This window comes from Haliotis cracherodii, unplaced genomic scaffold (genome assembly GCF_022045235.1).
Source record: "Haliotis cracherodii isolate W230 unplaced genomic scaffold, xgHalCrac1.p SCAF_1, whole genome shotgun sequence".
Lineage (NCBI taxonomy): Eukaryota > Metazoa > Mollusca > Gastropoda > Lepetellida > Haliotidae > Haliotis > Haliotis cracherodii.
This window is the reverse complement of record NW_027266264.1, coordinates 49881018-49895978: the sequence shown is the minus strand read 5'-3', so window position 1 is coordinate 49895978 and position 14961 is coordinate 49881018.

The following is a 14961-nucleotide window of genomic DNA, read 5'->3' as shown; positions in this document are numbered from 1 at the left end:
AACATGGAGACAGTTCACTTGGTATATATATATACCTCGTAAGAAACAAGGAAGGCAGTAGTCAAGTTCGTGTGTAACTGTTATTGTGGCAATGGTTTGGTTGCAAGACGCCCCGGGCGCGTCAGTTGTAGTTAGAAAAAGATGTATGTTTGCACGCTCCTTACCAACACCTCGTTTATTTCCAATAATCGGAACATAATTTGAAAAACCGAAGAGCAAATGTCAGTTGAACTGAAAACAGTAATCAAATCAGCATAAGCTTGTCTGATCTCTAACTATGAAGTGAAGTATAACACTAAAATAACCCATTACGCTTGCATATTATTTTACTGCAGGGAACGAATTGTAATTATGTTACTCTCATAACCCTATATACACTCAAATCCTTACATAAACATAATTATACCTTCTTACGTACATGTGGAATTGACTTAACTCCTTTCCTGGACCGGGGATAATTGAAGTGGCTCTTTCGAATTATGTTAGATCACAACCTAATCTCGTTGCTTCGGATTCGTTACGTATGACGTGGATATTTTCCCCCTTTTACTGTAACAAGATAGTCCTTTCGATTTCCGATAATGATTTCAAGACAGAAGTGCACTAGAGATTTTTCAATTTACTAAATATTTATGTCAGTAATAGTGTGGGCACAAGAGTGAATTAACTGGTTGATTTAGGTCCGAACGCAAATAAAACATTTCCAAGGAAAGAAGAGATTTACGGAGTCAATATTCAGTTGGACCTGGAGCCTTCTACAGAAGCAAACACCGATGAAATAATGTTCTAAAAAGTGGTAGCTCTTATCAGATGTTACCAGGAGGAATACAGTAGCAATGATCAACAATGATCAACAACTAACGAATTAGTTAAACTGACGGTGGTTCAAGTTGATAGTACACAGGACATCTGTAAGAACATTTAAAAAGTCACAGACCGTTCACAAGAACACGCCGCCGGTCACCCAGTATCTGTCAAGATTGTTTGATTTTCTGGACATATCACCTCAGCTTATGTCTTATGTCAGGTACTCTCTCATGGAGATCGTATAATTTGCATCCGTAATGTTCATTTCGATTGAGCCTTGCTTATTCCTAAAAACTGATGGCACTTTGCAACCAAAATATATAAATATACGTTCCAAACTGGCTATATTTCGCCAAGCTGATTTAAACAATAAAAGAGTTTGAAAGTCACATTAAGTCACCGAAACTTCGTGGCTGTTGGTGACAGAAAAGAAGTCACAGTAAAAAGCCCTCAGCATCAGCATCAACGGTACTAAAACGAGGAAACGCGTCCAGTAAAAGTAATAACTGGTGAAACTTGCTTCAACTTAGAGCCTATAATAAATGAAGTAGTTACAGTTAGTGACATAACATAAGGATAAATGAGTTTAAACAGTTTGCACATGACCATATTTTACTGCAGAAATGTTTCCATGAAATACGTAGAGTATACACTGTACGAGTTACTAGCTCCTTCATACACCCCGTGTAACTGTCAGAATATTGATAAACTCAGTAAACAACAATGTTGATTAAGAACTACGTACATAACAATCAGAACTATGTAGTATATTTTTACTTTACTTCCTCCAGTGGTCAGAATTTACTAGGGTCTGATCAGAGATTGTGGAATTTCAAGTTACAAAACTACATTCCATGTGCAGGCCCTGTGCTGTCCTTGTGCACAGAGGGCTGGGGATAGTTTGGTTACAGATACGGGGATTATAGTGAGCCAAAAACATTTTGTAACAAAGTATTTTGTAGTATTCTGCATAAGGTTTCAAACTACTGATGATTAACGATATACGTTTCATAACAGTACACCAAAATTAGTTGGCAACACAACAAACAGTTGCAATGTTAGCTCAATACAAGTTTCTCTCAATAAAAACTGCATCTGATGTACAAACACGAATGATATGCACATTTATGTATAAGGGCCGAACCTGATATTGATAGAAAATTAATATATTTGATGTTTAATAAAGGAAACGAAGCATTGTTTCTGATCGTTTGTACTACACAATCCCCATTAACCATCCCAGACTAGCGACAGATAGCGAATCTTAATCGTATAAATAATCTCTGTTCGCGAATAATGAATGACTGTAAACATTGGTATCAAATTTTGATCGATTCTTTTCAAACCAAAGAGTGTTGAGACAGTGTAAAGATTATGTAAAACAGACAACCACTCTGTGTCACTGTCTCCGGTCTGAAACGTTATTAGCAATTTAGAAATCACCACAGCAGACGAATATGTGGTTATTATCTATTCCTTGAGCTACAAACATTGTAAGAAACATCTGAAATACAGAATGACATGCAATAAGAAATGAAAGAAAAAACAACTTACACAAACATCATTACACATACAATAACCACACAGTTTACATACAATTTTGTTGTAGAGAGATGTCTTTTCAAATCAGAGATTCTTGAGAGCAAGTACGAGAACTGTTTGCCACTGTCTACAGCTTGTAAAGTGATGAACAGCGTCATTTATGATCACAATAAATCATTTGTTAATGAAGCATAGAAGGCACCACAACTTAAAATAATATTTTGCTATTATATATTCATGGATCTACAAACTTATTTTTTCCATGGCCTATGAGGGGGCACGGGTGGCCCAGTCGTCTGAGGCGCCGCGATTCGCAGTGCAGAGTTGCATCCCTTGGGCACGCTAGAAACCTATGATTGTTGGTTCGAATTCCGGTTACCCCGATTATGTTTCTCGGTTTGTCAGCACCATACCCGTGCTCGTGGGTTTCACCGAAGTGGTAAACGTCTGAGACCTGCATCACTTCGGGCTTTCCTCCCTCATTAAGCTGATATTGTGAAAAGCGGCATTAAATCCCCTCCCTCACTATGGCCAAAGATTATATGTGTATATTAAGTTAGTATTAGTTTTCTCTACGTCAATTTAGAAAATCTGCAAGGCAAAGGCTTGCTCATGTTCAAATATTAGAAAACGCGTTTATGAATATACCTGATATACGACTCTTCGACACGTTGTCTTATATGCTTCATGTGCAAGTGGTATGCATATTATTAGCCCTAAGTTTCTATGAAAACATGTGATAAAGTATACATTTTCCATTTCGTCAAGAAGGGGCCTTATCATACCTTGTCCGTGAAAATTATAATTATTCTGATCAGCAAATATGTGTGTTCTTCATATTGGTATTATTGAAATGTGAAAGTGAAAACAATTTGAAGTGTAACTTTTGACACCTCCAGGGAATACCCCTGTACCATGCTACCACGGCCTTGACAAGTGGTTTATATTATACAATATTATAAATTTGCAACAGAAACATTTTAATTTCAAAAGAATCTAATATAAGACTAAACAATATTGCCATGCCAATATACGATGATTTTGGTTTGAATCTTATACTCGACTTGCTAAAGATGTTTGGTTTGTCAGCATAACCATACAAAACGTAGTGCCACTAAAATAGTGGGCAAGGTGACGTCAAACAGCATTCTCACTTCCAAATATAATGGTGAATCAACAAAAACGAATAGATGCAAAACGGAACTAATTTTCCCAGATCAGATGGACATCAAATGGTGTATTGATTTAGGTAACCAAATCTGCATCTTCATCATGACCTGCGAATGTTATCACCACAAGGCGTACCTACATTGCGTATGTTATTTGAGGCCCTGTCAGTGGAGACACTCACATTTCTCACGGAGGACAGATGGCTGGGACAGAAAGGGCTATTTATTCCAATTGCTGTTCAGTTTGTGCATTAAAATCATTAATAACAACATCACGCACGGACTTAACCCACTCTGAAGACATTCAATGGTTTCATCTTCTTCTTTAGCCCGTAGTGTTACATATGCACCGAGAGCATCCATAAAGAGTGGCTCGCGATAATTTGGAATATATTTGAATAACAGACAAAAGCTTTTATTTCAACAACAGAGAAGTCACCTGTGCTTACATGACCAACAGATTGGTGGCAGTATCTTAAGTATTGGCAGCCACAAGTAGTGGAATTATATCAAGTCCACGTTCTGCAACACGTTCCTATAATCCTATAATTGAATAGGTGTTCGTATAGGAAAATGAGACTGTTGGTGGTTCCTGACATTTCAGACATTATGGGACATTTTTGGGATACTGATCTTTGTTTGTTACTTAGGTTTAAGGCAGCCATTCCCTTGTAAGCAAATTTCAAATCCGGGAACATGCGGTCTGAAGAAAAGGCATGCATATATGACATTATGCGTCCTTATATATTGCCATTTGTCAACAAACAACGTTCCATCCATTACCATCCATTTGATACTTAGCCTCAATACAGTTGTGTTTCTATTTATGTTTGACCGCCTCCGTGGTCTAGTGGTAGAGCGTCCGCCCGGAGAGCGGAAGGTCCGGGGTTCGATCCCGAAAAGACGTTAAAAGATGGTACTTGTTGTTGTTACCCTGTCTGGCGCTCGGCATCAAGGGACTAAAACAAGAACTGGTCGGCTCGGAGTCAGTACACTGTGTCTGAGTGGAGTATTGATGATAAACTGCGGCATGCTTAGCTAGATTATTTCCCTCGAGGAAAATCGTTCAAAAAGCTATATGTGCATTTAATATACCATTACGCAAGTAAACGTGTGCTGTTGAATTTGGGTGAACTTGTAGATTTACAACAAATCAGCTTCTCAATAGTACATACAATTATACCCTCATATCAAGTAAAATGCCCCAGGGTCACCACACATTAGTTGTTGCTACTCACAATAATGAAGTTCACCAAACCTGACTTCAATACATTTCACCTCATTCTGCTTGTAGGAACGTTACATGGTGGGCACATAAAGAACGTTAACAATATCCACATTTGCGGCAGGTCAGTAACAAGTTCCTTATTTACTCCACGGTCCATTATACATCGTTCTTGCTTCATAGGTCACTGGTTTCACTGTTACGTACACCCGGGTGACATTTCCTTCATGAGAAGAGCACATGGAACGATTTTCCCCTCTTCTGGGCATCTGTAACGGTCATATGCAACAGATCCTATGGGCGCACTTTATTTCATTTGAATGAAAAAGAATACATCTTCTAACAAATGTCAGTCAAATTTTGTAATGAGGAGTACACAATGCCATTTAGAATGTGGCCAACACATGTTATATTTGGTATACTACTTAGTAAAGTAGAAATTCTAGTACTTTTTTGGTTGAATCGAATCCACACTCTCAGAGTGAGGCATCTAAGCGGAAGTCCGACAACTGGTTATCCAGCTCATGATCAGTGTTATCCCATAGTGATAAATCCAATTGAAAGTGTTATCCCCAATATCATATTTGTTACAAACGACCGCTTTCTAAATGGCATATGTATTCATAGCTTTCAGCCATGGGAGCCTTGCCAATTTACACTTGTCAGAGGGGAACACAAAGTACGTGATCGAGACTACCAGCTGGCGGACTTTCATTTTGGGGAAGTCTCGGTGGCTGAGTGGGTTAGATCGCTGACTTTGGGTGCTGGCGATTAGATGCTTCACTCTGAGAAAGTGGATCTCAACCCCTAAATGTACTTCTAGGATTTGTACTTTACTCAGAAAATATAACATTTGTTACATTTGAAAAGTACGCCTACTTTTATCAAACATGCTTCCCTGGAATTTGGCACTGATAGAATGTTTTCTGGGTTTTCAAGAGAAAATAGGCTCAACCCACCATTAGGGCAACGTTTTGCACATAACGACATTTGCGTGACGACACAGGGATAGACTTTTAAACGACGATGAGTTTTTGTGATGGATGCCAACGGTGGGACAGGATACGTTTTCTTTTCGCGAATACTTGCTAATAACTGAAAATTCAATGGAATGTTGTATTATCAAAAGCTTTTGGGGAACAAAATTTGGTTTGAGGAGTAAGTATGGTTTTACGCCGCTTTTGGCATTATTCCTGCAATATCACGGTGGAGAACACCAGATCAGGAAGGGAGCATATATAACAAAACGTCAAGTATTATTATATTATACCAACGACAAACACCATTCCATCTTTTTTTTTTTTTTTTAAAACATATTTATTCACAAGGAGTGAACAGGATTGGGGGACAAGTTCTTCCAACTTAGCATGCCCTCTCCCTGGTATTTACAAAATCTTTACAATTTCAAATTCAATATATATGCATAAAACATAAAACACTATAGATGAGAGAGAGAGAGAGAGAGAGAGAGAGAGAGAGACAGAGAGACAGACAGACAGACAGACAGACAGACATCTTTAGGCACAGTGAAGTAACGTTTCTGTGTATGTTGGTGTTATGAAGTAGTAAAGCACGTTATTCTATCAGATAAACGAACTCATTTAATGCTGTGCTTTGCATGAACTGGGGGGATGTTGTACAGGGATCATTTTGTAATCGTTATGTCAAACCCGAAAAACAATGGCAGTTCCAGTTAATAACATGCTGCAAATACAACAAATTGATCCGGGGAATTTTCCGAAAGAGAATCAATCTTTCCCTGAAAATACTGATCTCGTTTATTAATATCATGAACAATATTCGCATGAAGGATGTCATTCCTGTTGCAACATGGACACACAAAAATTAACGTCTCTTTCGGTCCTTAAAATACTCTGAATGTGTTGAAAGATTGATGGATAATATAATCATGAAGGATAGGCGAGGCAACGAATTATTCTCACAGCCCCTTTTGTCTCTTCATGTTATGACAAATCGCCATGCTCACCACGCATTTCCTGTTGCCAGTCACAACTTGTAAGTTCACTCTGCAATACATGTCATCTTAAAATGTTTATGGTGCATATATCAAATGAATTCCAAATCTTCGCGACGGATACATGACAAGTGCCATACTTCAACGCTGATTGTAAACGTTCTAATTATGTCACTGTTGCCCTGTTTTATTTGACTGACACTTCCGTTAGAAGTTTTCTTTATGAGAAGGGAACGTGGAACGATTTCTGGGCATTTGCAATGATCATAAGATAGTGTGGGCAGTTCACGTCAGGTACAGCAAAGGCAACTGTACCTATATGTTTGACAGAGATTAGTCCAGCCTCTCGTTTTTTCTAAACACATCTGAACGACATTTTGCATGTCGACTTTGGCATGGTGACACGAGGTTACATGTCTTGCTGGGAACCATTTCCTAGTGTTAATAGATTTTTTTCTTGGAGACATTTGTAAAATGGCCTCGATCTATCGGTAGCTCATTCGTGTGTGAGCGATGCTTATTATGTTTGTTTGTTTGTCGTTTAACGCCGCACTCAGCAATATTCCAGTTGTTTGACCGCAGTCTGTAAATAGTCAAGTCTGGAGCGGACAATTCAGTGATTGATAACATGGGCATCGATTCACGCAGTTGGGATACGATGACATGCATTTACCAAGTCAGCGAGTCTGACCAGCCGATCCCGTTAGTCGCCTCTTTCGACAAGCATAGTCACCTACTTGATGTTAAGAGTTGTGTTTATCAATGATATGAAGGTAGAATCTACGGTAACGTCGAGAAATGATTAAGAAGATTCAGAATGGTTCAAATTCAACCAGCTATGAGTGAGTGAGTATGTTTTACGCCGTTTTAGCAATATTCCAGCAATATCAGTGGACATCACAGGCTGCCATAGTGATATCAAGTGAGCAAATTTTTTTCTGTGACAGTTCAATAAAATAATCAGGGGTCTGTGACCACTGAAAATGGTTAAAAATATAGAATGTGCAGCAAAAAGGGCATGGCACCAAAATCCTCCCATGAAGATATATACACTAGGAACGGATAAACCTTCCTATAACACAGTTTGTCGGTTTGCTGGTTGACGCTGAACTCAGCAATATTCCAGCTATATGACGGCGGTCTGTAAATAATCTAGTCAGGACCAGACAATTCTATAATTGATATCATGTGCATCGATCCATGAAATAGGGATACGATGATATGCATTAACAAAGACAGCTAGCCTGACCACCCGACCCCTTCCATATTAAAAGTGACCGTCTTTATATGACCGTATGAATGAAATGTTGTAAGAAGCCACGTTAAATCCCATACCACACACAAGATTACATTACCACATTTTCATTGTTGATAGATGCAGGAGGGATAACCAAGAAACAGTATGATTTTGACATAGAGTCAACGCGGGCTGAAGAGATAACATGTTCACCTGTGTAGAATGGGTACTTCAAAAAGAGAAATCGAAATTAACTGATGAATGGGAAATTGTATCAGGGAAGACATGGCGACCAACTTTCCCACAATTGTTGATATACAACTCTCATGAGGCAGATGCACGGAGTTTCTGTGGTATTTGACCCAATGTATTGCTTGGTTAGCTCAGTCTTTCATTACCATGTCAATGAAGTGTATGCAGTTAAAGGAATAAAATGTTTTTGACATTGATCCCATTTGTCATAATTTAAACACACTTCTCACAAAATATTCATAATTATGACAGCTTAACAGATTATTATTGATATTGAAGGAAATTCCCGACTGTCATATGATGAATATCGCCTGTGCATTGATTGAGGCGGAAAGTAGTTATTACGATTATATGGCTGGTTGATGGCAGGAGAACTATTAGTTGTGTACCGCCTGCTTCCAGGGGCCAGTGTTTGTATTAGGACCTTTTGGGTCAAGTTCTGCATTGAGTGAGGATGAGTTCGGTTAAACGCCTCGTTAATCAGTATAGCAGTTATATCAGGGCGTGACAACTTGGTGTGGGATGAAAGTCAGAAGAGGCGGTGGTCGCAGACGGTCACTACTTTGGTGAAACTCATGAACACGGGTATCGTGCTGAAACATAATAGGGACGAACCGGGATTCGAACTCATGATCATAGGTTTCTGGCGTGCCCAACTGATGCAACTTCACAGCGAATTCCGGCGCCTTAGACGACTGGACCAGCCGTGACCCTGCTGCAGTTATGTTTTTTGTTTTTTTGTTTAACGCCGCAATATTCCAGCTGTAGGACCGCGTTCCATAATTAATCGAGTCGGGACCAGACTATCCAGTGATTGGCATGATGATCATCCCGATCCCGTTAGTCACCTCTTACAAGCATGGGTTGTTGAAGACCAATATCTACCCCGGATCTTCACGGAGCACAACATTAATGAATAAGATTAGGAAAATATATAGATTGTATGAAAACATGTCAGATATCAACAAAATTACTTATTACAATCTCAAGTCAGACGACTTTCCAAATAAAGCTTCACATCAAGTATTATTTTGTATATTTGCGAAGTTTCCACATATACACATGCACAAAAGTTAAACGCCACCATATTCATAGTCTCTTGATTTCACGTGTGGAAATCAGAAATACGAAATATGATGATGTATGACTGAATTAGGCTTCCATAGTTTCGTGAATCCAAATTTGTCCAGATACCACAAGGAAAGCGTGCTTTACGTGTTCCCATACCCTATAAATAGTGAAATTCAAGTTTCAGACACGTGGTTGCATTTTGCTCCTGTGTGAGATTCCCCTTCCAATAGAGGTTGAAATCAGCCATGGTGAGGAGAAGGTTAACGAATGCTGAAAGATGGCAAGTGATAGGCATGAAAAATGATGGCATGTCATGCAGGGCCATTGCAAGACAAATGGGTCGTCATCACAGTGTTATCACTCGTTTGATCGTCAAACATGGTCAAACCAATGATGTCAATGACAGGCATAGGTCAAGAAAGACCTCTAAAGAGAGGATAGACGTCTTTTCGGGATAGTCAGACGAAATCCATTTGCCACTTCAACAGATTTAAGACTACAGTTGATTACCCATCAGAGACTCTCGACGATGACCGTAAGGCGTCGCCTCAGAGCGGCTGGTTATAACGCCAGAAGACCAGTAAAACGTCCTCAACTGACTGAGAGGCACATGTGGACTCGTCTGATATGGTGTCGTGCCCGTAGTCGATGGAACTTGGCCAACTGGAGAAGGATCCATTGGTCTGACGAGTGTCGAATGCTGCTACGAACTATTGATGGTCGAATACGTGTTTGGAGGCAACGTAACACTCGTTTTGCACCAAGGAACATCCAGAAGACCTTAGCATGTATCAGGGGGTCTGTCAAGATATGGGGTTGTGTTTCCTTCGGCAACAAACTTCCGCTGGTGACAATTCGTGGACACCTGAATGGCCAACAATACCAAGATGCGGTTCTTCGTCCAGTGGAAGTCCCTCATTTTGACAACCATCCTCTTCAGACAAGACCTGTTTACATGGACGACAACGCTAGACCACACAGATATCGGGCAGTTTTGGCTTATTTGCGTCAAGAAGCTATTGCCACTCTTCCTTGGCCGGCCTGTAGTCCGGATCTTAATCCTATTGAGCATCTCTGGGAATTCTTGGCCGGAAAATCAAACATCGTGATCCCCCAGTTCAAAATCTCGCTGGACTTGAAGCCGCACTTCATTATGAATGGATCCGTTTGCCTCAGAGAAGCATTCATTCAACGACTTGTAATGAGTATGAGACGTAGTGTTGAAGCTGTGGTCCATGTCCGTGGATCATACACACGTTACTGACGTTTCTGTCTTGCAATAGAATCTGCACTCCCTGGGGTGTCTATGTGACACCTGATATCGTCTGCTGATATCATGACAGTTACATGACAAAAAAATGTTTTCAATGTTTTCTAATCCTTCAATTTCTGGTCTTCGGTAAAATTCCATTCTGCTCACATTCGTTTGAAACACAAGATAAACTTGCTTTGGGACAACTCTCTTACAATACTCTTGGACGCGGCATTTATATATATATATATATATATATATATATATATATATATATATAGATAGATAGATAGATAGATACATAGATACATACATACATACATACATACATACATACATACATACATACAATACTCTTGGACGCGGCATATATATATATATATATATATAGATACATACATACATATACGAGACGAACATTTTATATACCATTTAAGTAATGAACAATGATCATGATAATAAAATCTGAAGCTAACATTCATACACGTCTCTAGCCGGTACAGCAGCGTATCTTATTCAAAGCCTTAATCTCTGTCTAGGAATAACGAATGTAAACAATCTTTGGTTTCTAATCATTTTTTATTCTCATCAATAATGGTTGGGAGTATGAAATAATATATTAAATGTTAAATGATAAATCTGCGTCATTGTCTTCCTGGAACATCGATGTTTAGTTGCATGAAAGACGTTATAGGAGGTTCATTAACACAAGGATGTGGCTGTTAAATCTTCTCTGATTTAACTTATGATCCTTCTGAAATGCCAACCGACATGTAATTCAAGACAAACATGATTTGTAATGATTGCATTGCGAACAATATGAACACAAGAGGGAACCCTTATATTGCATTCTGTCAATTTCAAAGTATCCATAGTGAATTGCATCAACATGTGAACTCCGACTGACTCCATAAATAAACAAGAGTCATCAAAATACGACAAATCCCCCCGGTCACCACAAATTCGAAGGAACAAATTTCCATCTCATTTGTTTGTCCGTAAACAAGAGTTGTTATTGAGCTATCAAAGCAATGGAATCAGGATTCAGAACTTTGTATTTCTATGTCAGGTACCCACCAATAAAACCTGAGTCAAAGTCAAACTTGTTGCCATGGAAATGGAAAACAATATAAATTTTGAAAATCCCTAAATAGCAAAAGGCACCATTTGACAACCTGGTCTTTGTGTGTGCACAGGGTCACGAAAGAATACATATTAGTTTTAGAGATATGGTACGGACAAAAACACCACTATGAACAGCAGTGTCAACATCAAACTTGCTGCCATGGAAACGGGAATATTTCCTTTAATTCCTAAGTAGGAAAAGGTACCATTTCAGCCCATGCTTAATACATGTACCACGTTTGGTTGAAAAATAGTTTTTTTCAGTTCTGCACAGGACGCGACACCTTCTTAGATGAGTCTAACTTGTTCACGTGGAAAGTTAAATAGCAATGGGCACAACTTCAGCCTTTGGTTCAGTCTTCACGGTTTTCAAGTTGTGCTCAAGGCACCACCTCAGGATCTGCTTGATATATACACCTCGTCATAAATATCGCACCACCCACTTTTTTTCACTAAGTAAAACTGGATCTTCAACCTCATTAAAATGATGCACATAAAAAGCACATTAAACTCTTTATATGGCCTCATGTGAGCGTTCAGTCAGAAAATTGACAACACAAGACCGAATTTGAGAACTAATTGAGGGTTTAATTGTAGCAAACTAAAGTTCACTAAAATCACCGTGAAATCAGGTGAAATAAGTATGGCTGCCGGAGTCGTTACAACAGACACACAACACAGTTCACATTTCATTAATGTCGAACACACTAGTAAGGTCCACAATGACTAACTCAGTATCTGGTGTAACCGCCTCGCACTTGGATAACATGTTCTACACGCCGTCTCATGCTGGTCACCAGACGTCTGAATCTCTGTTGGGAGATCTGCTGCCACTCATCATGCAATGCATGGGTCAATTCCTGAAGGTTCTGAACTGGAGGATCCCTTGCTCTCACCCTACGTCCCCAAATGCCCCACAAATGCTCAATAGGATTAATGTCTGGACTTCTGGCTGGCCAGGGTAGTGTCTCAATGGCGTTGTGTAGGAGATGCTGAACAACAGCTCGAGCATGATGTGGTCTGGCATTATCGTCCATGAAGACTGGACGAGAGCATGGTTATCGAAATGAGGCACAACAGCACCGTCAAAGATCACGTTCTGGTACCTCTGTCCATTCAGTGTTCCGGGAACTGTGATGAGGTCAAGTTTACAATCATAGGAACAACACCCCCGTACCATGACGGATCCATCTCCAAATGGAACATCAGCTTGAATGTACCTCTGATCATATGCTGTGCCTCTCTGCCTCCAAACACGTGCCCTCCCGTCTGTATGATGCAGCAAAAATCTGCCAGTGGATCCTTCTCCATGTCCCCAGGTTCCAGCGAGCACGTTCTTGGCACCAGGCTAAACGGGCATGGCGGTGCTGATTTGTGAGGAGTGGACGTCTTATTGGTCGTCTTGATGTCAATCCTGCAGACTGTAGGCGTCGTTTGATGGTGATGATGGACACTCTGTTGTGTGGATGCCATCCATGTCGCAGCTGTGTACAAGTAGACTTTGGGCTTCGTCTGGCTTGGCGTACGAGAGCACGATCTTCCCTGTCATTGTTTTTTTCTGGGACGTCCAGACCTCGGTGCATCCTTCACTTCACCGGAAGCAGTATGCTAATGTATTAGCCTACTGATGACATTGTGATTAATGTTCAGTTGTGCTCCAATAGCACGACATGACATACCAGTCTGGTGCATACCAATAATTTGCCATCTTTGGTTCAGAGGCACTGGACGCTTTGGCATTTCACCGGTTGGTCAAAATGAAGCTCCATTTATGCCAACTGTGTCTGCCAACATAACATACGCCAAAAGAGGCTATGTGCATACTGCATTTTTTAGCAAACCGACCCCCGGTACAAGCATGTTCAACGTATGCATGCACGTGCAGCTCGGAACGGGTTGTGTTTGTGATATTATGTTCACAGATGGTGTAGTATATGAAATATATACTTGTAGTTTAAAAAAACGAAACTCAAATTTTCTACTTTTTCTTTAAAATGTGAGGTGCGATATTTATGACGAGGTGTATATCTGCACAGTTTTGTGGAAAAAGTTGAACGGTTTGTTGTGCCCCGACAACGAAATGACTACGAACGGACAGACATTACCGGGGGATAACAATTTTATAGAAATTATTTTCCATCTATAGGATCCATCCCTAATGAACCACACTCAGTTTACCAAACACAAATTGTCATCAATTCTATCGAAACACGGTAAAAATCAATTTTATCACTGTAAGACGCTATTTTGAACAGGCACGTGTTTGACTCCCATCCCTACGCCCAACCCCATACACATTGTTTGTCATAATGTTCTTGCAGTTGTCTTGTAATATCCAATTCCAAAGTTTATTGCTTTTATTCATTGTGTTGTAGGTTGTTCTGCAGAGACTTCAGGTTCCCTCGGGGTAGGGTTCCGCTGACGTCACGGGAGGAGCGGGATCACATCGGGAAGTCAGATACATAGGTGGCATAGGTTGAAAGAGTGAGTAAGTGAGTTAAGTCACATTGGCAGTATCTCAACCATATAGTGACGAGAATTATCTTGAAAGAACGAAATATTGGAATGGACTGCGCATCTCAGTAAAGTAATTGAAACACACACAAAAGAAGTATCTTCTATCGTATTCGAATCTTCTGTCAGTTGTATTTGTGTTGATTCGCGGTAACATAAGGGTTCTCCATTCCAGTACTCAAGCATCTATTGAAATGTCTATTAATAATATGTAACATTATTAGTGTTAGTACTCGTGGGGTAAAATACGTCGGCGCTCTTATTTCGTATGTCTATACACATCATTTGTCTAGAGAATTTGATATCAGTTTGATTCGGTGACCCCTGATATTTGCAAGACTATTTCCATTCATCTTTCCTTTACAAAACCTTGTTGGAGATTTTCTACCTCCTATTCCCATGAGAGTCATTGCAGGATAAACACAACAAGAAAAAAACATCTGTCAGTAAATCTATATGTGTTTAAATTTACTCACAGTCAGATAATCTCATTATTAGCTTACGCTGGCGGCATAGTTGTTATATTATCACGGCAACCTCTATGTATCCTTGGTCGTGGTCATGGTTTCGACTCACATACTCAGTCAACTGTGTTCGTGGGGTTCACCAATATCATGAAATGTTACAATATTTTTCGGGGTCATAGATGGCCCAGTCGCCCAATGCGATGCTAATCACTGTGCATTGTTGCGTGATCTTGGGCTCAAATCTCACATTCAGAGAAAGTATTTGAGACAAGTTGGATCAATGTGGATTCTAAAAAACCCAACGTATTTATTTTGCTTGATTTTG